General features: G+C 39.0%; 1 protein-coding gene across 13 annotated transcripts in view; it reads right to left on the reverse strand.

Annotated features, from left to right (window-relative positions):
* mmd (disintegrin and metalloproteinase domain-containing protein mind-meld) overlaps positions 1 to 26292 on the reverse strand; it is a 747894-nt gene that overhangs the window by 634960 nt on the left and 86642 nt on the right. The gene's annotated exons all lie outside the window — the stretch shown is intronic.

The following is a 26292-nucleotide window of genomic DNA, read 5'->3' on the forward strand; positions in this document are numbered from 1 at the left end:
TGAATTCTCTAACTCTAACAAGAAAGCAAAGCTAACTTCGGGCGGAGCCGAAGTTGATATACCCTTGCAGCTAAAACCGGATATATATTGCAAACATCGGATATAGTTGGCCAATCCTTATGATTACATCATAATAAAACCAATCAATTACAATAAAAATCGAAAAAAAAGTCCCAAGCTTCTATCTTCAAAAATACAAAAGTTGATATTTCTACCAAATACCATTTCCGATCGTTCAGTTATATGGCAGCTATAGGATATAGTCGGCCGATCCTAATGAAATTTTGTAGGTCGGATTAACTGACCAAAAATAGAATGTGTATCAAGTTCTAGCTTTCTATCTTCAAAAACACGAAAGTTGGGTCATTTCCGATCGTTCAGTTATATGGCAGCTATAAGATATAGTCGGCCGATCCTTATGAAATTTGGCATGTCGTAATGTTTTGCCAAAAATAGCTCTCATGTCAAATTTGAACTCTCTAACTCTAAAAACACCAAAGTTATACCATTTCCGATCAATCAGTTATATGGCAGCTATAGGATATAGTCGGCCGATCCGGGCCGTTCCGACTTATATACTGCGTGCAAAGGAAAGAAGGGTGTGTGCAAAGTTTCAAGACGATAGCTTTAAAACTGAGAGACTAGTTTGCGTAGAAACAGACAGACGGACAGACGGACAGACGGACAGACGGACAGACGGACAGACGGACAGACGGACATGCTTATATCAACTCAGGAGGTGATCCTGATCAAGAATATATATACTTTATAGGGTCGGAGATGTCTCCTTCACTGCGTTGCACACTTTTGGACAAAATTATAATACCCTCTGCAAGGGTATAAAAACATCAAAGTTATACCATTTCCGATGAACCAGTTATATGGAAGCTATAGGATATAGTTGGCCGATCCCGGTCATTCCGACTTATATACTGCGTGTAAAAAAAAAAAAGAAGGGTGTGTGCAAAGTTTCAAGTTGATAGCTTTAAAACTGAGAGACTAGTTTGCGTAGAAATAGACAGACTGACAGACAGACAACGGACAGACCGACCGACGGACAGACGAACAGACGGACATGCTCATATCAACTCAGGAGGTGTATCTCATCCTGAGTGTCAACTCATCAAGAGTATATCTACTTTACAGGGTCGGAGATGTCTCCTTTACTGCTTTGCACACTTTTGACCAAAATTATAATACCCTCTGTATAATGAGATTAGTTTACCTCACACCTCAAAAAAAATAATAATTAAGGGTGGCTGCTGAATATTTGAAAGTGGCGACAAACAAAAGCGAAAAAACGATCTGTCCTCTTCAACGTTATAATTCCGATTATATTTTTCTCTAATCTTAAGCCTAACTTATCTATTGCGGCGAAGCGGGGCGAATTCGCATAAGAGCGAATATGAGCTTTCGCTCCCGCTCCTCCCTAAGCTATCTAAGAGTAAATTTAGAGACTAACAATTACAAAATACAATTCAAAATAAAACAACTTCAAATGATTTCAAATCTAATTATATGCGACGAACCCGTTAACAACGGCCATGTTGAAGGCCTCCATCCGGCTTCAACCCACTGGCAGCCGCGTCAGCTTGTGGACTGCCCTCCCAAACGCCGCTCCAGAGCTAGTCCTAACGACGGCGACCCTGACCCTTCCGTCCGCGCCGGCGTCCTGCCAAAACGTTTGCTTGATTGACGAGACAAGCCGCCATCGCCGCAAGTAGTTAGACCCTGCTGGTCCGGGGTCCGCGGTGCTGGTGGGGCTATGAGCGGCCCGCCTGTCAACAGGGGCCCGGGAGTAAGCACCTCGCCGTCACTTGGGTCCTGACTGGTATGCGCCAAGAATTGAAAGGAGGGTGCAATATTTCAGCACAAGACGAAGATTTAACTTGTCTCTTCTCAACTTTCAATTTTTCGCACAAATACCTGTGGTTATGCCTTGGGATCCTTTAATCCCGCTGCCACTTTCCTTTTGCAGTCGATGCAGGTGCACGGCATGAGTGGCGAAGATCCTGCGGTGATGATCCTGCGGTGATGATCCTGGAGGCTTGAGAGTTTCACGACGCGGTGATTTTTGGTTTTTATTTTCCACTTCACGAACGCGTCGCTCTTTAAATTGTAGGTATTTTTTTTTTGTTTTTGTGTGTAATTACACAGTGTCACTGTTACTTTGTTTGTTTTTGTTTATTTATTAAATATTTTGCACTATTGTCCACCCGGGGGCGCCAAAATGTTTAACGAGATTAGTTTATCTCACACTTCGAATAACCAAAAAATAAAAAACGAAAGGTGGCTGCTTAATATTTAAAAAATGGGCGAAAACGAAAACGAAAGAAATGGTCTTGCCTCTTCAACGTTATAAATTCGATTATATTTTTCTCTAATCTTAAGCCTAACTTATCTATTGCGGCGAAGCGGGGCGAATTCGCACAAGAGCGAATATGAGCTTTCGCTTCCGCTCCGCCCTAAGCTATCTAAGAGTAAATTTACAGACTAACAGCTAACAAATACAATTAAGCTATAAACTATAATTGACAATTTTCGACTTCAATAAAATACAAATCAATTAACACCGGCCCCGTTGAAGGCCTCCATCAGGCTTCAACCAACTGGCAGCCGCGCAAGCTTGTGAACCGCTCTCCTGTATTCCGCTCCAGAGCTAGTTCGGACGACGGCGACCCTGACCCTTCCATCCGCGCCGGCGTGTGTTGCTCCTACTCGTCCTGTGAGCCACTGTTGTGGCGGCTAGTGATCCTCTGCGATCAGGACCAGCTCGCGCGTCCGGATGTCGTCCTTCTTGTCCTGCCACTTCGACCGCTCCTGTAGGCCCAAGACGTACTCCCGGGACCATCGCTGCCAAAACATTTGCTTGATTGACGAGACAAGCCGCCATCACCGAAAGCACGTTAGACCCTGCTGGTCCGGGGTCCGCGGTGCTGGTGGGGCGATGAGCGGCCCGCCAGTCAACAGGTGCCCGGGAGTAAGCGCCTCGCCGTCGCTTGGGTCCTGATTCAAAGCCCCCAGGGATCGTGAGTTCAGGACGGCCTCGACTTCAACGAGGACGGTCTGCAGCTCCTCCGCGGTTAGCTTGGCGTTCCCTACCGCTCGTAGGAGTTGGTGTTTTGTAGACTTCACACCTGCTTCCCATAGTCCGCCCATGTGCGGAGCCCGCGGCGGTATAAACGCAAATACGCATCCTTTTTTTGAACGAAGGTTTTTTCGACGAAGGTCGTTGGAAGGTCGGAAACTACTTCTAAATGAACTGCCTTGGACGCAAAACAAACCAATAAGGCAATGTAGGGCTTATAGGGTGGCCTACCACGAATTTTCAATGTCGTATCAATAGGGTCACAAAAATCAACACCACATTTGGAAAATGGGCGGAGAGCACGAATTCTGTCTAAGGGTAAATCTCCCATGATTTGAGTCATCAGACGAGGCTTGCATTTAAAGCAGCGAATGCATGACCGTATTGTCTGACTTCCTGACTTCCATTTAAAATCTATATGCGCTGTCGCGAAATACTCACAAGTGCTCGTGGACCCACACGAAAATTCGACTCGTCAAGTATCGGACGTAGCTCTGAACAAAGAGAGAGCGTTTTGTCAACAATACTGGAAACTTGGCATCGTACGACATAGGAGCATTATCTAGTCGCCCCACAACCCGCAACAACGAAAAGGTAAGCCCAGAACTAGAGCTAACAATAAAATTTTTCCGGATCTTTTCTATTTCATCTTGATACTCGTGCTCTTGGACTATTTCGACTATTTTCTTAAAGGCTATTCTCTTTTCAATATATTTGGCAGGTGAGGGAACAATATCAGAATTCACTACGAATTTCTTCGCTTTCCTTATAAAGCGGAACATATAAACGAACACTCGCAGCAGTTTTTGGTGAGAAGATATCCTATCAGTTCCAATAAATGTGAGGTATGTAGATACGATTGCGGTTAATCCGACCGCATTCTTTTTTGCTTCCATCTGTAGAAGTTCTGGTGACAGATCAAACCGGGGTCTCGTGGGCCACTTATCTTCCGGTTCCTTTAAAAACGATGGACCTGAAACAAGATCGATTCTACAGGCTCCTTTACGTCTTCACCTCAGGACACTATATCTGCCGGGTTCTGTTTAGTTGGTACATGCCTCCACGTGCTATTAGGTGAACACTCTTGAATTTCAGCTACTCTATTCGAGACGAACGTTGGTTGGTGGTGAACGAATTCAATAAAGAGTTACTTCTGAATCCGACTAAAATACACTTCGTTCGATCGGAACTTTTATTAGAGGCTTTATCTAACGGCAGAGATCTGCGAGAAGGTGAGCGGCACATAACTCAAGCCGAGAGAGCGTCTTTTTCATGAGCCACGCCACTTTGGACTTTGCCGATAATAATGAAATTTTAATACCTTCTGCAACAAATATAGACGCGGCTCCATAGGATCTCATCTATGCGTCAGAAAAGGCATGAATTTGAATCGGTGACATCGGCTCGGTAAACACGAATCTCGGAATTGAGATGTCCTCTAATTGCGACAAGGCAATTTGTATTTTGCTCCACGCTGTTTCTAAGTGCAGTGCAATTGACTTATCCCAATCTAGCTTATTTAGCCAAAGTTCCTGAAATAGGATCTTTCCTTTTATAAGTATGGGGCTTAATAAGCCGAGGGGGTCAAACAACTTCGATGTCACCGAAAGGATGTTTCGCTTGGTCGCCCTTTGACCCATGACTGAAGCATCAATTTCAAATTTAAATACATCTTCTTTAGGAACCCAAGCGATTCCTAATGCTTTAGTCACTTCTGAGTCCGAAAGTGTTATTGGCTTAACGGTGCTCTCGGATGCAGTAACTTCAGGCGAGTTTGAAAACCACTTACTCAATTCAAACGCAGCGTTTTGAAGAGCCTGAGTTACTTCAGACTTAATTGTATTTAGCTCCTCAATGCAACCAGCACCCGTTAACATGTCGTCGACGTAAAAGTCGGACCAAATAATTTTGGCAGCTCGAGGGAATGTATTTTTCACAAATTCACTCACCTCTTTAAACACTTTATGGCCAGGAATGGGGCTGGCGCAGTGGCATATGTAACGTTGTGGAGCTTGCACAGTTTCAAGGACTTTGATGGGTCATTCCTCCACACTATTAACTGGTATCCCCTATCGGCTTCATTTACCATTACTTTGCGATACTTTTTTTTTATGTCGGCTATCAGATCGAATCTGTTCAGCCGGAACCGAAGAAGAGTTGAATACAACTCTTCTTGGATTGTAGGACCAACCATCAACAGATTGTTAAGGCACTTTGGTGTTGATGTCTAACAAGACGCATCAAACACAACTCGTAATTTGGTCGATGTGCTTTGAGGCCGTAAAACACACTGATGGAGTATGACGTAGTGTAGAGTAGCAAGAACATCATTGCTTGTCATCATTGCCTAAAAATTCTTATGCTTCCATAAATTCCATATACATTTTCTTTAAATTCGGATCTCAAGATAATCTTCTCTCGAGCGACAATAAATGGCGTTTGGCTACCTCGAACGAGTTTCCCAAAACGCTTGGATCCGATTTAAATGGAAGCCTGACTTCAAATCAACCTGAAGGCAGTACAACTGTATTTTTCTGATAATGTTCCTCACATAACTCTTGTTCAGGTGACAAAAGCTTTTTGAAAGTTGGTACTTCCTCCAAGGACCAGAATTTTTTCAAATTGCCATCTATCGACTCGAGTAATTCTTCTTGGCAATTCAGGCTAGAGACAGGCTGTTGAGGAGTTGAGGTATTTGCCTTAAATTTCCCCGATACTATCCATCCAAGGAGAGTTTTTTGGAGGATGGTTTGGCCCTTGTTTTATTTGGCCAACGGACAACGGTTCGAAAAATGACTCAGCTCCAATTAACATGTCTATACGCTGAGGCTTATAAATATATGAGTCTGCTAATGGCAAGTTCTTTTGTAGGTCCAAATCTTTCACGTTCACTGACTGGTCAGGGTGATAACCCGAGATAGTTCTCAAAATCCAAAAGTCGAATGGAAATTCACTACCATTAATTGTTGACTTCACCACAGTGTGTATCTTTTTCTTAATCTGGGAATTAGCTTGACCAATTCCAAGTAAGTTGATACACGATTCCTCCCTACGGATCTGTAAGCGTTGAGAAAGATCGTCAGTAATGAAGTTCATTTGTGACCCAGAGTCAAGTAATGCTCGGGCCAATATGTGCTCCCCATTTTTAGTTTTAATGCTTACGATCGACGTCGCTAACAAAACCGTTTCTAGGGATGACGCATGAAAAGCATGTGACGTAGAAAGCCATCAAGATGTAGCGCTGAAGGAGGATGTTCATTTGGTGGTGGTAACGCCAAGCTATTTTCGGTCACAGTAAATCGGTGCAGAAGTTTGTGGTGCGATCTTGCACAAATTTGACACCTAGTCGATTAACAATTCGCAACTGTGTGACCTTTTCGCAGACAATTTAAACATAATGAGGTTGACTTGATAGACTCAAACCGTTTCATTACAGCAAGGCGAGCGAACGGACTACATTGGGCAAGACTATGGTCTTGTGCGTTGCAATAACTTGTGCTGCTCCCCGAACCCAGTTTTCTCCTGTTTTGGCTTGCCAGTCTCTTCAGCGGACAGGTGCTGGTACCTACGATTTTATATTTTTTCCAAATCGGACCACAGCGGCAATTCCTCATAATCCAGTGACTCTTCCCATTTTTCTCTGGTCACTGAATCTACTCTACTCAAAACTAAGTGAATGAGTTTGCAATTTTAGTGTCCTCTCCTATGGATAGTAGTGACCCGTAGATCGATGACACTGTATCGATAAGACATCTCAACATGACATTGGAGAAAGCAGAAATTGGAGTAGCTGGTGGGAACTCTTCAGCTATAGTGAAGGCATTTAATAATGACATCACCCTTGCCTTAGTTGTTATCTCTAATTCTTCTAACTCGGCTCCAAATTCATCTTCGCCATTTAATTGCTCGATCTGGTCTCGGAACACATTTGCTTTAAATATTGTCTCATTTAAAACCTGAAGCCTGCACTGTAGCTCGGTCTTCACTAAAGGAATTGACACAGCTTCCAAACGTTCCTCTAACCGGCGAATGCTTTTTACCCTGACATTAAATCTTCTTCTTAATTCATCAAGAGTCGTGGATTTTAGTTTCTGTGTATTACTTTCCATTTTAAAATTTATTTATTTTTTAATAAACAGACGACGATAAAAATTTAAAATTTTTTGTTTTTTATTTTTAAATAACAATTTTTTAATTTATTTGTTAATTTGCAAAAATAAAAAATTTTTGACTAATATACATTTTTTATTTTAATTATTTAATTAATAAATTAAATTCAAAAAACGAAAACGAACGAAAAAAGATATTCAATTTAAAATCTAGCGAAAACGAAAAATAATTAATTAATAAATATGGCGAAAAAGATGAAATAATTAATTAATTAATTGATAGTCGAATAATGTTAATAGTCGAGGCACTGAGTATCCAAAAAAATAGTTGATTGCCAATGACACCGAGAAAGGTGTATACCCAAATAATTATGGGGTAGCGCGTCACTTGGCGTTAAGCATAGTATTGAGTTGACGAAAATCCGCTGTTGAAATTCTGATAGCGATTTTGCACTTTATTCGGCTGGCGAGGTAGTGTGACCAAAACAATGAAGAAATAAGGTAATACTGAACAGCTGTTGTTTGTAAACAAAAAACAAATAAGCAAAAATGAATTCAAAACGATTGGATGTTGGTGTTTTGTTTATGTATTTCGCCGCTAAGGAGCTGATTAAGAAATAGAAAACTGGGTCAAAATCAAAATCCAAATCAATCACAAATCATTTCAATGCCATTTTATGGGACGGCCAAATAAATCTTCCCCAATTTCCTGGATGGAAGTAACTTAATACAAAAAGAAAAAAAAAAAAATGCCCCTTGTGGGTCAAATCTCATATTATGGGCTTCGTCTTGACCGCAGAAATTCATTTTAATTTGTCCTGGCGCGTCGAAAATGTTTCGGGCCGACTATTTTTTTGTTTGGTCAATTGACCCTCCATGTCACACCTATAAAAATAAATTGAAATATTTATTTTAACACCCCGAGAGCAGCTGTTTATTTTTTTTGATCCGGCAACACCATTAAAATCGATAACAAAAATTTTCGTCAACTCAGTACCCGCAAAATCCAGAAGGCAAAAATTTCTTCTTCTTTCCTTTTTTACACCGTTTTTTTTATATGGAGTTTGACAGCTGTCACTCGTTGGACAGCGGATTTTCGTCAACTCAGTACTATGCTTTAAAATAAAATGCACCAAACATACAGCTGTACATACATATGTATATAGCAGCGGACAACGGTGGCACTATAGGAAATTTGACCACTTTTTCTGGCCAAAAACCATTTTTTGAAAGTTAAAGAATATAAATAATTTTAACTGCATATCATTCACAATAGATTAATTTTTAATGTTGCGTACCAGAAATTTCCATAGATGGCGCCACTGCGAAAAAATCATCTGTTAAAAACAGCTGTTGATGTTAACATTTGCATGAGCTTAGAATTTACGATTTTTTGGTGCGATTTTAAAAACCCGAATACTGAAAATTTTATGGACAAAATCAAAAGTTTTGAAATGAATACTTTTCAATGTGGTTTGTATTATATGTTTGTGTATGTGAAGTGTGCAAAAAACTTGTGTTGTCTTTTTAATAAAGTGAAAATGTAAGCAGTCTAGCAAAAGAAATTTTTAGAAATAAATCTTATTTTTAAAAAGAGATTTAAACCAATTCTGGCTGAGTCGGACAATGTAATTTAGTCCATGTTGTAGATTGTTTAATTTTCTTTAAATGAGTGAAATATGAATATGCATAAAAATGCGCTTTCGAAGAAATTCAAAATTTAAGGAGGCAACTTCAACACCTTAAATGTGAATCTGTAAGCTGTGAGACTAGTGCAAATCTGAACAGTTAGCATGTTATTTTTAAATAGGGGGCGGTGCCACGCCCACAATTTTTTCATTTCTGAGTTCTTTTGACCATATAAACTCAAATCAAAAATCAAAATCTAAATATCTTGCATAGTTTTTGAGTTAGAATGTGTTTCTTAAAAAGTGGGCGGTGCCACGCCCACATTTTTTTTAAATCTTAAATCTATTGATCATGTGAACTCAAATCAAAAATCAGAACTTAAATATCTTGTTTCGTTACTGAGATATTATTTTTGGCCAAAAAAAGTGGTCATATTTCCTATAGTGGGTGGGAGCGAAAAGGAGAATTTTACCACTGCATATATTTGTATGTACGTCAAATTATTTATGCACGTAAATATGTATTATATATGTACATATATTTGTATATAAATAAATGTTTGGCTGCACTATATTTAATTATTTTGTTTGGCGAAAAACGAACGAGGGGTAAAAGAGGGGGCGAAAGTGATGTAGATATACATATGTATTATGATTTTTATCAATTTTACACACAGCCAGTTTGCTAATTATTTTAATCAAACTATTCAAATTGTTAGCTCTACTAATTTCAAGAACGTGTGCGCCAAGAATTGAAAGAAGGGTGCAATATTCCAGCACAAGACGTACATAGGTTTAATTCGTCTTTTCGCAAATTTCAATTTTTTGCACAAATACCTGCGGTTCTGCCTTGGGACCCTTTAATCCCGCCGCCACTTTCCTCGTGCAGTCAATGCATTTACACGGCATGGAGCTCGCTGGTGATCCTAATGGCGATGATCATTGCGGTGATGATCCTTGATGATTTGTGGCTTGTGGCGGTTTCACGACGCGGTAATTTTTTAAATGGGTTTGACACACACGTCGCGAGCAACCTTTTTTGTTTTGTTTAGTAGATGTATGTACACTGTTGGTATTTGTTGTGTGTAATAACGCTGGGTCACTGTCACTTTGTGTTTTAAAACCAACTTTTTTTATACCCTTGCAAAGGGTATTGTAGTTTTGGTCAAAAGTGTGCAATGCAGTGAAGGAGACATCTCCGACCCTATAATGTATATATATTCTTGATCAGGATCAACTTTCCTTTCAACTTGAATGGTCATGATGGAAAAATGATGTCCTAGAGAGATATCCACCGTGAACGCAAGTCCTGCTATACTCGCAATATTGGAGGTGGGTCACTGATGGTATGGGCCGCATTTGGATACGCCGGAAGATCCTCTATATGTTTTTGATTAACACGAATGAATTCTCAGATGGTCATAAGACTAATGGACGACGTTTTGATACCGTTTGGCGAAACTTATTTTGAGAAAAAGTTAATTTTTCAACAGGATAACGCCGCCATCCACGTATCCGAAGTGTCAAAGCAGTTTTTTGAGGATTAAAAAATTGAACTTTTGGGGTGGCCAGCTTGTAGTCCCGACCTAAACCCGATTTAGAATGTGTGGGGTATACTCTCAAATACAGTATACAGCAATGGACGACAGTTTGAAAATTTGGCACAGCTCAAGAAGGGTTTTGTTGCAGAATAGGCCAAAATCGAAGAAAAGCATTGCAGGATTTGGCTAATTTAATGTCTAAACGCTTGGCTGAAGTAATTTCAAAGCACGGAGGCAATACCCACTATTAGGTAAGAAAATACATTTTTTTTCTACAATTATAAATTTTTTAAAAATTATTTTCTTTACAGTGTCCCAATAATTATTTCTAAGGGAGCTAACATAACAATATCAATTTTCGTGGAAAGGATCAGTAAAATAAAAAAGTTTTATCTGTTTTTAATGCGTTTCTTCTCTATATTTACAAATAAAATAAAAACAAAAAAAATTAAAACTCATTGACGATTTTATTTAAAACAAGAAAGGAATGCTAACTTCGGGCGGAGCCGAAGTTTATATACCCTTGCAGTTAAAACCGGATATATATCGCAAACATCGGATATAGTTGGCCGATCCTTATGGGAATAGGAATATATAATCCAATTTATTACAATACAAAATCTAAAAAAAGTCCCAAACTTCTATCTTCAAAAATACGAAAGTTGATATTTCTACCAAATACCATTTCCGATCGTTCAGTTATATGGCAGCTATAGGATATAGTCGGCCGATCCTAATGAAATTTGGTAGGTCGGATTAACTGACCAAACATATAATCTGTACCAAGTTCCAGCTTTCTATCTTCAAAAACACGAAAGTTGGGTCATTTCCGATCGTTCAGTTATATGGCCGCTATAAGATATAGTCGGCCGATCCTTATGAAATTTGGCATGTCGTAATGTTTTGCCAAAAATAGCTCTCATGTCAAATTTGAACTCTCTAACTCTAAAAACACCAAAGTTATACCATTTCCGATCAATCAGTTATATGGCAGCTATATGATATAGTCGGCCGATCCGAGCCGTTCCGACTTATATACTGCGTGCAAAGGAAGGAAGGGTGTGTGCAAAGTTTCAAGTCGATAGCTTTAAAACTGAGAGACTAGTTTGCGTAGAAACAGACAGACGGACAGACAGACGGACAGACGGACATGCTCATATCAACTCAGGAGGTGATCCTGATCAAGAATATATATACTTTATAGGGTCGGAGATGTCTCCTTCACTGCGTTGCACACTTTTGGACAAAATTATAATACCCTCTGCAAGGGTATAACAAGAAAGCAAAGCTAACTTCGGGCGGAGCCGAAGTTGATATACCCTTGCAGTTAAAACCGGATATATATCGCAAACATCGGATAGAGTTGGCCGATCCTTATGATTACATCATAATAAAACCAATTAATTACAATAAAAAATCTAAACAAGAAAGCAAAGCTAACTTCGGGCGGAGCCGAAGTTGATATACCCTTGCAGCTAAAACCGGATATATATCGCAAACATCGGATATAGTTGGCCGATCCTTATTATTACATCATAATAAAACCAATTAATTACAATAAAAAATCTAAAAAAAGTCCCAAGCTTCTATCTTAAAAAATACGAAAGTTGATATTTCTACCAAATACCATTTCCGATCGTTCAGTTATATGTCAGCTATAAGACATAGTCAACCAATCGTTATGAAATTTGGTAAATCGGATTAATTGACCAAAAATAGAATGTGTACCAAGTGCCAGCTTTCTATCTGCAAAAACACGAAAGTTGGGTCATTTCCGATCGTTCAGTTATATGGCAGCTATAGGATATAGTCGGCCGATCCTTATGAAATTTGGCATGTCGTAATATTTGGCCAAAAATAGCTCTCATGTCAAATTTGAACTCTCTAACTCTAAAAACCCCAAAGTTATACCATTTCCGATCAATCAGTTATATGGCAGCTATAGGATATAGTCGGCCGATCCCGGCCGTTCCGACTTATATACTGCGTGCAAAGGAAAGAAGGGTGTGTGCAAAGTTTCAAGTCGATAGCTTTAAAACTGAGAGACTAGTTCGCGTAGAAACAGACAGACAGACAGACGGACAGACGGACAGACGGACAGAAGGACAGACGGACAGACGGACAGACGGACATGCTCATATCAACTCAGGAGGTGATCCTGATTAAGAATATATATACTTTATAGGGTCGGAGATGTCTCCTTCACTGCGTTGCACACTTTTGGACAAAATTATAATACCCTCTGCAAGGGTATAAAAAAAGTTCCAAGCTTCTATCTTCAAAAATACGAAAGTTGATATTTCTACCAAATACCATTTCCGATCGTTCAGTTACATGGCAGCTATAGCATATAGTCGGCCGATCCTAATGAAGTTTCGTAGGTCGGATTAACTGACCAAAAATATAATCTGTACCAAGTTCCAGCTTTCTATCTTCAAAAACACGAAAGTTGGGTCATTTCTGATCGTTCAGTTATATGGCAGCTATAAGATATAGTCGGCCGATCCTTATGAAATTTGGCATGTCGTAATGTTTTGCCAAAAATAGCTCTCATGTCAAATTTGAAATCTCTAACTCTAAAAACACCAAAGTTATACCATTTCCGATCAATCAGTTATATGGCAGCTATAGGATATAGTCGGCCGATCCCGGCTGTTCCGACTTATATACTGCGTGCAAAGGAAAGAAGGGTGTGTGCAAAGTTTCAAGTCGATAGCTTTAAAACTGAGAGACTAGTTTGCGTAGAAACAGACAGACGGACAGACGGTCAGACGGACAGACGGACATGCTCATATCAACTCAGGAGGTGATCCTGATCAAGAATATATATACTTTATAGGGTCGGAGATGGCTCCTTCACTGCGTTGCACACTTTTGGACAAAATTATAATACCCTCTGCAAGGGTATAAAAAATAAAGTGTCCCAATATTTATTTCGACCAAGTATTCTTGATCAGGATCACCTCCTGAGTTGATATAAGCATGTCCGTCGGTCCGTTTGTCTGTTTCTACGCAAACTTGTCTCTCAGTTTTAAAGCTATCGACTTGAAACTTTGCACACATCCTTCTTTCCTTTGCACGCAGTATATAAGTATATAAGAAATATCAACTTTCGTATTTTTGAAGATAGAAGCTTGGAACTTTTTTTTAGATTTTTTATTGTAATTAATTGGTTTTATTATGATGTAAACATAAGGATTGGCCAACTATATCCGATGTTTGCGATATATATCCGGTTTTAACTGCAAGGGTATATCAACTTCGGCTGCGCCCGAAGTTAGCTTTCCTTTTTTTTTTTATTTAAATCAGAGAACTTTTAAAAAATGATTAAATGCCACATAAAGTGGTCAAAACCCCATTATGCACTGCTTTAAGGGTATGAATTCTCAGCATATGTTGCAATTCTCAGCAATTCTCTATATGTTGCATTTTTTTGCGCTTGGGTAAAACAACAAAAACAAGCCTGCGGTCATGCTACCGATTCAGTATGGACATGGACTAAAAAGTCTATAGCTCCTTTAAAAATTATCCGATTTGACTGCTTTTTGATTTGTGGGTGTAGTTTAGCTATTGAAACCGTTTGGCATCAAAACATTTTCCAAAAACATTAACGCACTGGCGCTACAACCAGATTTCTGTTTTGAAGGCGAGAGTGGGCGTGTCAAAATTTTAAATCCGAAATCCTATTGCTCTATATCTTATAATCTCTGAGATCTACGCGTAAATACGGACTGACGGACATAGCAATTTCAAATCGGCTGTTGATGCAGGTCAACAATTTATATACTTAATGGGGTCGGAGAAGATTCCTTCCAAGAAACAAATTCTGGAAAATCAGCTAAAAACGGGGTCAACACGGCGTTACTCCTTAATTTTCCAATTTTTTTCATTTAATCATCGTTTTCTTATCCTATCCTTATGTAAAAGAAATGCACAAAAATGATTACTATATTTATTCCAGATTTAGCAAAGAAATATCGATCTTCCGAGGGCTGAAAGCTGTTATTGACCTTAAAGCAATATTAACTCCAAATTAGGTAATAAAATTTATTTTGTGCCAAAAATGTAAGAATTTTGTATCGTTGATTGCTTTTTTCCATTATGTTTTTAGCTTATATACATGCATATAAAAGTATAAACATTAAAACAATTTGTTTAAGATTTAACGAAGTTGAGTTCTACCGATTTTTCATCTTTCTCGTCCCTGTAGCTACGGGAATTGTCATATGGTAGTCATTAGCCACAATGACATGGGGTGAATTCATTCGCCTAGCACGTGTTCCCACTAGCCACTGATCCGTGATTACTTTGATGACCATCCTAATTCAGGTCCGATCCATCCTCAGAAGTTGGGGTGTTCCTTTATTTGAGATAAGAAATCAAAGTTGGCGGGGCAACCGGCCATTTGAGATGGAATTCCAACTGAATGATTCTACTATTGATGGATTTTTTAAGTGGAAGTTTATATAAGGCAAATACCAGTTCCCTTCAATTTTGACTGGAGTGGTGCGGTGGTACTTATTCGAGTCAATTCGTCTGCTATGCAGTTGCCTGTGATTTCCCTATGACCATGGACCAAGATACGTCTATTGTCATACTGATTTGCCTTTTAGTAAAATGATGATCTACAGTCTAAGACTGTTTTCGAGTGGCTGGTTGTCAAGCTGACCGATTGAATAACCGCTTGGCTGTCGCTGTACATGTTGACTTTGCTGCGTATAAGGTAGGATGAATTAAAATGTTTTAGTGCTTCCCTTATCACCATCTCCTCAGCCTGGAAGACGCTGCAGTGATTTGGTAGCCTAAAAGAGACTCTTATGCCTAGTTGTTCGGGAATGATGGTGCTGATAGGAGTTTGAGTTTCGTTTACTAAAAGAGTAAAGTAAAAGAGTGGAGCGCCCGGTGTTGTTCGGACTCCACTGATGTGTTTCTAAGCCTGACTCCTGCCACTTTGGGCTGTTCCATACCAGCTAGTTCTGGATTGGGTACGTTAAGTATGGCGTTTAAGACTGCGTTTGGAGAAGTTCTGAAGGCGCCACTGATGCATAGTGCTGCCACTCTCTGAATTGTTTCCAACTCCTTTAAACTGTGCTTGCCACCATACCAGTACGATGGGTCTGTTAATGGCAGTGTCGTTCCAGCTCACAATGTAGGGGGATATGACCCATTTTGACCTAAGGCTTTTTTGGAGGTAAACAGAGTTTTTCGACTTTCTTCAAACTTTCTTCTATGCTTAGATCTTCCTATCTAGTACCAGCCCTAGGTACTTTACGCTGTCGCTGAAGGAGAGCTTTTGGTCAAGTTTGTTTGGTTTTGGTGGGGTGAGTGGTGAGATTCTGCTTAAAAAGACTTATGTTTTCTTCTGCTCTGTTTTTAGCAAATTTACTCCCAGACCAGTTTTGCTATCATGAGGTCAAAAAAGGACTGAAGGTATGAAGATGAGCGCGTGAAGGGCAGTTTCGGTGGATGTACTTTTTATATCCTTGCAGAGGGTATTATACTCTATAAAGTATATATATTCTTGATCAGGATCACCTCCTGAGTTGATATGAGCATGTCCGTCTGTCCGTCTGTCTGTCTGTCTGTTTCTACGCGAACTAGTAGAAACAGCTAGCTAGCGAACTTGAGACTTTGCACACACCCTTCTTTCCTTTGCACGCAGTGTATAAGTCGGAACGACCGGGATCGGCCGACTATATCCTATAGCTGCCATATAACTGATTAATTGGTATAACTTTGGTGTTTTTAGTGCTAAAGAGTTCAAACTTGACATGAGAGCTATGTTAGGCAAAATAATACGACCTGCCAAGTAAGGATCATAAGGATCGGCCGACTATATCTTATAGCTGCCATATAACTGAACGATCGGAAATGGATTTTGGTAGAAACACCAACTTTGGTATTTTTGAAGATAGAAGTTTGGGACTTTTTTTTAATTTTATATTATAATAAATTGGGTTATATTATCATACTCTAATAAGGATCGGCCAACTATATCCGATGTTTGCGATATATATCCGGTTTTAACTGCAAGGGTATATCAACTTCGGCTCCGCCCGAAGTTAGCTTTCCTTTCTTGTTTTATTTAAATCAGATAACTTTTAAAAAATGATTAAATGCCACATAAAGTGGTCAAAACCCCATAATGCACTGCTTTAAGGGTATGAATTCTCAGCATATGTTGCAATTCTCAGCAATTCTCTATATGTTGCATTCTTTTGCGCTTGGGTAAAACAACAACAACACGCCTGCGGTCATGCTACCGATTCAGTATGGACATGGACTAAAAAGTATATAGCTCCTTTAAAAATTATCCGATTTGACTGCTTTTTGATTTGTGGGTGTAGTTTAGCTATTGAAACCGTTTGGCATCAAAACATTTTCCAAAAACATTAACGCACTGGCGCTACAACCAGATTTCTGTTTTAAAGGCGAGAGTGGGCGTGTCAAAATTTAAAATCCGAGATCCTATTGCTCTATATCTTATAATCTCTGAGATCTACGCGTAAATACGGACTGACGGACATAGCAATTTCAAATCGGCTGTTGATGCAGGTCAACAATTTATATACTTAATGGGGTCGGAGAAGATTCCTTCCAAGAAACAAATTCTGGAAAATCAGCTAAAAACGGGGTCAACACGGCGTTACTCCTTAATTTTCCAATTTTTTTCATTTAATCATCGTTTTCTTATCCTATCCTTATGTAAAAGAAATGCACAAAAATGATTACTATATTTATTCCAGATTTAGCAAAGAAATATCGATCTTCCGAGGGCTGAAAGCTGTTATTGACCTTAAAGCAATATTAACTCCAAATTAGGTAATAAAATTTATTTTGTGCCAAAAATGTAAGAGTTTTGTATCGTTGATTGCTTTTTTCCATTATGTTTTTAGCTTATATACATGCATATAAATGTATAAACATTAAAACAATTTGTTTAAGATTTAACGAAGTTGAGTTCTACCGATTTTTTTAATCTTTCTCGTCCCTGTAGCTACGAGAATTGTCATATGGTAGTCATAAGCCACAATGACATGGGGTGAATTCATTCGCCTAGCACGTGTTCCCACTAGCCACTGATCCGTGATTACTTTGATGACCATCCTAATTCAGGTCCGATACATCCTCAGAAGTTGGGGTGTTCCTTTATTTGAGATAAGAATCCAAAGTTGGCGGGGCAACCGGCCATTTGAGACGGAATTCCAACTGAATGATTCTACTATTGATGGATTTTTTAAGTGGAAGTTTATATAAGGCTATTGGAATACCAGTTCCTCATGGGAAAGAAGTAGACCGAAACAAATACTCCAAATCTAATCAGCAAATCGAACAGCTCGTGCGAGAAAAGAGGAAACCCGATCACTCGACCAGGCTCTACACCAGCAGGAAGAAAATGCACAGCTGAGGTACATCCAGAATCTCTCGCCAACAAGCACAAAGTACCCCCTGTGGAGGGCCCACCCAAATCTTAGCGCCCCAATTGAAACGACCACCCCGATAAGAAACTCTTCGGGATGCTAGGCTCCCATATTAAATTTATTATCAATGTCCTTAATAAAATAATTTTAACTTTGGGCAAGGCATAGGTTATAGTCGACAAAAGGGTCAAAGAAGCTGTCTTAGCCCAATTCTATTTAATCTTGACACTCTTGAGCTTCATAATCTAGGCAAAAATCATGTCAGTACGCGGACGTTTTTTTATAGTCTATGACACGGTTTTTTTTTTGGCTAAATCTTAATTAGAGCAGAAAGTGAATCTCTTTATGGAAATGTGTAGTTTAATCAATCTTACATTTAATGCAAATAAATCAGCCACTATACACTTTAACCTTAGAAGAAGACTAACGTACAGTGTAATAGCATCACCTTAAATAATTTAAATAGTGTCAACTATTTGGGTAGAATCATAGGTTCTAACAACTCGTTTGAACGACACGTTAACAAAATTATTTCAAAATCAAATTAAACAAATATGTTTCTACAAATGCTAAGTGGTTGTCACTTCGGAGTTCATCCAAGTAAATCCCTTATTTCTTATAAGGCTTTAATAATATCTAGGTTTGACTACGCCTTATTCGCTAACTTGACTAAAGCAGCCCTAAATATTATCAATTCCCACGAAAATTTTCACCTGAGAAAAGCATTACACCTTTCAATCGCTGCCGTTTACTGCCCTCCTCGTTACTCAATCTCGGAAGGACAATTTATGGACTTCGACAATTCACTTGGTGACCGATTAATAAATCGATACTACAAATCCAATCAGCAAATTGAAAAGCTCGTGCGAGAAAAGAGGCGCACGCGTCGTGATTGGCAAAACAGCAGATCACCAGCTTCAAAACAACGCCTTAAGGAAGCAACCCGATCACTCGACCAGGCTCTTCACCAACAGGAAGAAAATGCACAGCTGAGGTACATCCAGAATCTCTCGCAAACAAGCACAAAGTACCCCTGTGGAGGGTCCACCCAAATCTTAGCGCCCCAATTGAAACGACCACCCCGATAAGAAACTCTTCGGGATGCTGGGCTCGCAGTGACGTAGACCGAGCTGAAACATTCGCCACACATCTCCAAAGTTTCTTCCAGCCAAACCCAGCCTCAAATTCATTCCTCCTGCCAGAAATTCAGCCAGAGTCCTCCCCTCAGCCAGCCGCACCTTCATTCTGGCGAAATCGAAATCGAAAAAGTCATAAAAGAGCTAAATCCAAAAAAGGCTCCCGGTGGTGACCTATTGACCCCAAAGATGCTGATCGAACTTCCAAAATGCGCTATAGAGGTCGTCTGCAAACTATTTAATGGAATCATTAATCTTGGCTATTTCCCAAAAAAGTGGAAGAAATCCATCATTATAATGATACCGAAGCCTGGAAAAGACCACACAATTCCGTCATCATACAGACCAATAGGACTTCTATCTTGTTTGTCTAAATTGTTTGAAAAATGCTTGCTTACTCGCATAATACCACAACTGGAAGCTTGCAATATTATCCCGGCACACCAATTTGGCTTTCGAAGAAACCATGGAACCATCGAACAAGTGAACAGATTAACATCCGAAATACGCTCAGCCTTCGAACAGCATGAATACTACAGCTCTATTTTCCTCGACGTATTCCAAGCTTTCGACCGAGTTTGGCTCATCGGACTCACGCACAAAATTAAAACGTATTTGCCAACATACACCCACAAGCTACTGGAATCATTGCTCTACAATAGGGTATTCTCAGTGAGATGCAACGCAGCTATTTCGGGCGACTACACCATCGAAGCTGGAGTTCCACAAGGAAGCGCACTCGGCACTCGGCCCTTGGCTATATGTTTTGTGTACTGCAGATATTTCTACGAACGAACAACTAAAAACGTCAACGTTCGCCGACGATACCGCTTTCCTTAGTCGCTCCAGATGCCCAACGCAGGCAGCAGCCCAACTGGCTTATCATCTTATAATAGTGGAAACGTGGCTGTCCGACTGGCGCATTAAAATAAACGAACAAAAGTGTAAGCATATAACGTTTACTCTTTATAGACAAACATGCCCTCCGCTTTCACTCAACGGTATGCAGATCCCTCAAGCTAACGAAGTAACGTACCTTAGCGTCCATCTTGATAGGCGACTTACCTGGCGTATGCACATCGAATGCAAGAAGATGCACCTTAAACTGGAAGCGAGCAGCCTCCACTGGATCATAAACTCACGATCGCCACTGTGCCTGGACTATAAGTTACTACTGTACAATTCAGTCCTAAAGCCAATCTGGACGTATGGCTCCCAGCTGTGGGGGAACGCGAGCAGCAGCAACATAGACATCATACAGCGCGCACAATCAAAAATCTTGGGAACTATCACAGGGGCACCTTGGTATGTTCGCCACGAAAACATCCACCGGGATCTGGGCATCCTGGGCAAATTTTCTCGCTCGGGGATTGACTCGGGTTTCTAGCGTATCCCGCCTTAGACGCAACGACCTCCCAACCCAGCAATCGATTTTTAGGGCCGTCTAACTCCGTATCAGTCAATATGACTGTTAGTTAAGTTAAAAATATGAGATTTGATACACCTCTTGTTAGTCTCGCAAAGAGAAGATTCAAGAAATAAAAGCAAAGTTAAAAAAAAAAAAAAAAAAAAAAAGCATTAGGCCTAATTAAATCAACTCCTGTCAAAATTATTTATCATCTCGCTGCTGAGCTACCAGAGTAGCTCAGCTAAAGCTGCTGAGCTAAAGAGTTAGCCAAATCTCTCACGTGCAGGCTTCACACTGCTTCACTCTTACCTCTTTCATACTCATACACCTAAACCACCTAAAGTAGAATCTATACTAAAAATATAAACATTTTTAATCATATTGCTCCCATCAACCCTATTTATACTTTCCCTCGCAAATTATCCCTAGACCACATTTTTTTAAAGGTACCTATGTCAACAAAGTAAAGTAGAATTACTTTACTTTGAATTACTTTACTCTTAAAGTAGAATCTATACTAAAAATATAAACATTTTTAATCATATTGCTCCCATCAACCCTATTTATACTTTCCCTCGCAAATTATCCCTAGACCACATTTTTTTAAAGGTACCTGTGTCAACAAAAAACAAGAAAGGAAAGCTAACTTCGGGCGGAGCCGAAGTTTATATACCCTTGCAGCTAAAACCGGATATATATCGCAAACATCGGATATAGTTGGCCGATCCTTATGAGAATATGATAATATAACCCAATTTATTATAATACAAAAACCAAACCTAAAAATGTCCCAAACTTCTATCTTCAAAAACACAAAAGTTGGGTCATTTCCGATCGTTCAGTTATATAGCAGCTATAGGATATAGTCGGCCGATCCTTATGAAATTTGGCATGTCGTAATGTTTTGCCAAAAGTAGCTCTCGTGTCAAATTTTAACTCTCTAACTCTAAAAACACCAAAGTTATACCATTTCCGATCAATCAGTTATATGGCAGCTATAGGATATAGTCGGCCGATCCGGGTCGTTCCGACTTATATACTGCGTGCAAAGGAAAGAAGGGTGTGTGCAAAGTTTCGATAGCTTTAAAACTGAGAGACTAGTTTGCGTAGAAACAGACAGACAGACAGACGGACATGCTCATATCAACTCAGGAGGTGATCCTGATCAAGAATATATATACTTTATAGGGTCGGAGATGTCTCCTTCACTGCGTTGCACACTTTTGGACAAAATTATAATACCCTCTGCAAGGGTATAACAAGCTAATTAAGTCAATATTTTTACTTTACTAAACGAAAAATTGAATTCTTTTAATAACATGCACATGGAAATTACACGGACGGTTCAGTTTCGGAAAATTTTACAGGTTATGCATTTGTTCAATTAAATTCAAATACTGTTAATAGTTTCTTTACTAATAAAAAGCTGTCGTCTATGACCGCTGAACTTCTAGCCTTGGAAAAAGCAATTGATTTTGCAATTTCCAACTGCTTTCCGAAGATAGACATACTGAAGGAAAGTCTGGCGCTATTCAAGCTCTACAAAATAACTGCTCCAGCAATTATATTGCCCAGGAAATATTCTCCAAAATAGAAAATTTTTGTATGCTTTCAAAGGTTGTAGTTCACCACATACCCAATTAGTTGGGAAAACGAAATTGCTGATAGAGCAGCAAAGAACGCTTCTATACACGGCTCCTTTAAATATGTTATATGGACATTGAATGATGCGATCAACTATGTATATATTTCATTATATTCAAGATGATTGGGAAAGAGACTATAACGTATTCTCTATGGAACGTAATAAGGGCTATTCAAACTTTAGGCCTTTCATGACCAAAAAACCTTGGATTTATAACACGGATATTTTCGACCGTATAGACACAAAACGATTAAATAGAATCTTTAGCAAACATGCGTTCGATAAGTACACTCTATCAAAAATGAATGTTTTTGACTATGCTATTTGCGACACATGCAATCCAGTGGAAAATATTTCACATCTCATTTTAAATTGTCTAAAATATTCAAGCACTCGCCGCCATTTTCCAAAACTTTTAAAATATAATGATACATATCCATAACGTTTTTCTTAAAGGAAGCCAAAATTTGTCTTTAATACAAGCGCAATTTTTAGATCTCCTGAAATGCCTTGTGCCTGAGCAAAAAAGCTTGGCAAACCCACTACTAATACCTACGGCCATACTACCGATTCAGTAGGGAAGCTGAATAAAAAATTCACATCTCCTCTAAAAATTATACGATTTGCCTGATATAGTGTAGATTAACTATTGGAACATTATGGCATAAAAAAATTTCAAAATACAATGACGAACTGGCGCTACAACCAGATTTCTGTTATAGAGAAGGGAGTGGGCGTGGCAAAATTTTTACACAAACTTGATCTCCACGAATACTATGCGAGTCCAAGTTGCAAATCGGATAGCTCCATCTCTTAAAGTCTTCGAGACCCACGCGTTCAAAATTTTATCCCGTTTGTATGGGAAGTGGTATGTATATGGGAATATCTCCTTTAAAAATCAGCCGATTTGGATAAAATTTGTTTTTTAGATATAATAATTATAATTTTTTTATATAGTTAATAGAAAATAAATTTATACAAATTTGGCATCAAAAGTTTTTCAAAAGTCTTACATTACCGGGTATAAAAGTATTCCTATTTTGTACGTGAAAAATAAAAAAATGTAATGTAACTAAGCCTCGTGCCGTCTAAGAAAATTTTGTAATTTAAAATGTTATATACCTATTTAAAACATTTTCGTCACGAAATTGGTATACCGTCACTGGTATTTTACATAGTCTAGACTCTAGAGCATGATACAATTATACAAGGTAGTCCATTCGTTGACTTAAGTCTCTTATTTAAATTTTAACATAGTAAGCGTTGAATAGTGCAAGTGAAACGGCTATAAAGTACTTTGATTAACCCTCACACGGGGCATGGGGCTAAAAGTTTTTCTTAGTTATGACAAGAGTTGTAGTGTTTATAATTTTGTTTTAATTAGTTTTGAATTTGATATAATTCTTTGTTTTTGGACAGCCATTCTCTTGATTAAGTTCTTATTTCTAATGTATATATGTAAATATCTTAAAATATTTTTTTTTTATATTTACACAAATATCAACCTGCTCAGCGGCGTTTAACAATGTCTGTTTAAAATTTTTAGTTTAAAAAAATAAAAAAAACAAACTTTACGCCTAGTACGTGCTTGCGACCAGAACTGCAAAAAGTCATTTTTTTTGTTTGGCCACTTAAAGGTTAAAGTTTTGAAAAAAAAAATCACCTTTCAATTTGACAGTTTGAAATTAAGGGACCAAACTCGAACAATATGTCAGTGGAATGGACTACCTTGTATAATTGTATCATGGTCTAGAGAATTTTGTTTATTAGATATAAAAACTACAAAAAAAAAAAACAAACAATGATTAATCTATGAGATACGGGTAATTTTAGATCTTTTAGATTTTATTTATCAGATTAAATTTATATTCCTTTAATGCAGTGGTCGGCATGGCTCTATCCCGCGGGCATAGTAAATTTCTCTGCCCGAGCTCTGCCATACAAACAGTATAAATGTGTGAAACGCTATGCTTGCAGCCTACTTTCTGCTTTTCGTTTTTAATACTAATGTGTTTAAATATCATCAATGTGTTAGGTGCCGATCACTGCTTCAATGCATTTCTATGCATTTTTCTTGGATACTTTTGAAGCTACTGAGTTAAAACAGTGCTGGAGACCTATATTGCATAATTTAGCTAAATTGACCTAACGGCAAATCAAGTTTGAAAATTTTTCAGATTTACATATATTATTTATGATATTGACATGTGATTTCCAATTTTAAAAGACAGTTTATGTCTTAATTTATTATAAATAAAAAATAAATTTATTCCAATAAGGATCTCCTGTGGGTCCTTACTCGACCTAACACAGCACCTAACTCAACCATACAAGGTTTGTTCCTCACAGCTATTAAGAAACATGATATTGCTTTTTGCTTCATCGTTATTATGAAATAAACAACGTTTATTTACCTTGCCTAACATTTTTTTTATTATTACAAAAATAAAATAAACCAGTTCGAAGGGAAATGTATCAAAGTGTTCCCTTTAATATCCACGGAATCCACACTTTTACCCAGCCAGCTTCCAACGTGTGCCAAGCAATAAGCAACGCCTGTTCCTAAAATATTCGGCCCTGTGGCGGCAGTCCACCTTCCAAAGTTTTTAGTACCAAACTTTTCTGGAAAGTATGCAATTTGGTTCACCAGAACCAGGCGTTATCAAATGTTCAGCGGTTTTATTTCCTCAAGCAAGTATTGTTTTAAGAGCAGGTCAAAGATGTAAACCAAATGAACCAAAACGGATCACATGAGACCTTGTCATTAAACGCTATGATAACCTACGTTTACAATTCATGCATCAAACTCAACCGTCAAAAAACAAACATCCATTCTTTCACGCAACGGGTAGTCCATCATTTAATCAAAAGACTGCCTACGGAAACTTTACACACCTGAGAGCATACCTTGGGGAACTCTCGAGACATTCCGAGTATCGTAGATTTGGAAAACTTCGTCAGCATGAACATCATTAAGAACCGGAAATCTTCTCAACCCACTCAAAACTCAGCGATCAACAAGTCGACTAATTACCAACGACATAATCCCAAGCAAAAGAGTTCCGGCTACTACAAGCAGCGCGCTCCACGACAAGAACCAGCGGTCCCATCTCTTGCAAAAACTGCATGGGCCCCCACATTTTGCGGCGATGTTCTAACTTTCTGTCTAAAGATTGCTTTGCCAGCAAACAAGTTTTGGATCATACAAAGGTATGCCGAAATTGCCTTAGCATCACTCATCCCTTATCGCCGCAAAAAAATTCTTTACAATGCGGAAATCCTCACCATACCCTGCTTCACTTCTCCACGATTTATACTGGAACACAACCGGCTGTACAGTACGCAGCAATGAACAAGTCGACAAGCCTCTTTAATCTCCCGATTCCCTTACAGTACTGATGGCCCCTGCCGCCCAGTCGACTCATTCAATTTCATTGGCCACACCTTTAGTCGATCGATCATGGCTCTGAGGGCACTTTAATCATCGATCTGAGTCACTCAGCTGCTGGGACTTTCGCCTCACCGGGTCACAGCTCAGATCACTGGGATCGGCAACTATTTAAAGACGACCAGGTTTAGTACAAAATTCTCCATAAGCTTGGTACATGAGCTTATGCTTAATTTCACCATCTGGTGCGACCGACGTATGTCCTCAACTCTAACATCTTATTTACCAAGAAGCAATGTCAACGTGGATACATGTGAGCATCTTCAGGGAATACGCTTGGCCGATTCCACTTTTACCAGGCGAGGTCGTATCGACTCTTTATTCGGAGTAGATCTAATACCATATTTGTTGCTGCCAGATTTACGGAAAAAAGCTACAAATCAACCTATTGCTCATCTCACTCAATTGGGATGAATCGTGTTTAGCCATAGCTGTGAAACAATGTCACATGTGTCAACCATTGGACTATTTGTCTGATGACAAAATCTGGATTCTCTGGTGAAGGTTTTTTTCGATCTCGATCAAATTAACTCTGACACAACATACACGGCAGAAAAACAATGGTTTGACGATCATTTCCAGCGTACTTGAAGGAGCCAATACAACGAAAAGGTTGTGTTTGGTCATTGCGGTCATTGTTTTCAATGCCGTAATCCGCACCAACATAAAAGACGAATTTATGTAATTTAAAACGTTATAAATGTTTATTCCTGCATGCAGATGAAGCCGGATGATTAGCAGATAGACCAGCTTATGGTGCATGCAGGGACTCAAGTAATTGTACAGAGAGGGCGGCCCGACTAGTCATACGCGAAGCTAAAGCTCTCGATAATGGAGATGGCGGCCCGACCTAGGCATTGCGGAGCTA

The sequence above is a fragment of the Drosophila bipectinata genome, chromosome XL, assembly GCF_030179905.1.
Source record: "Drosophila bipectinata strain 14024-0381.07 chromosome XL, DbipHiC1v2, whole genome shotgun sequence".
Classification (NCBI taxonomy): Eukaryota; Metazoa; Arthropoda; class Insecta; order Diptera; family Drosophilidae; genus Drosophila; species Drosophila bipectinata.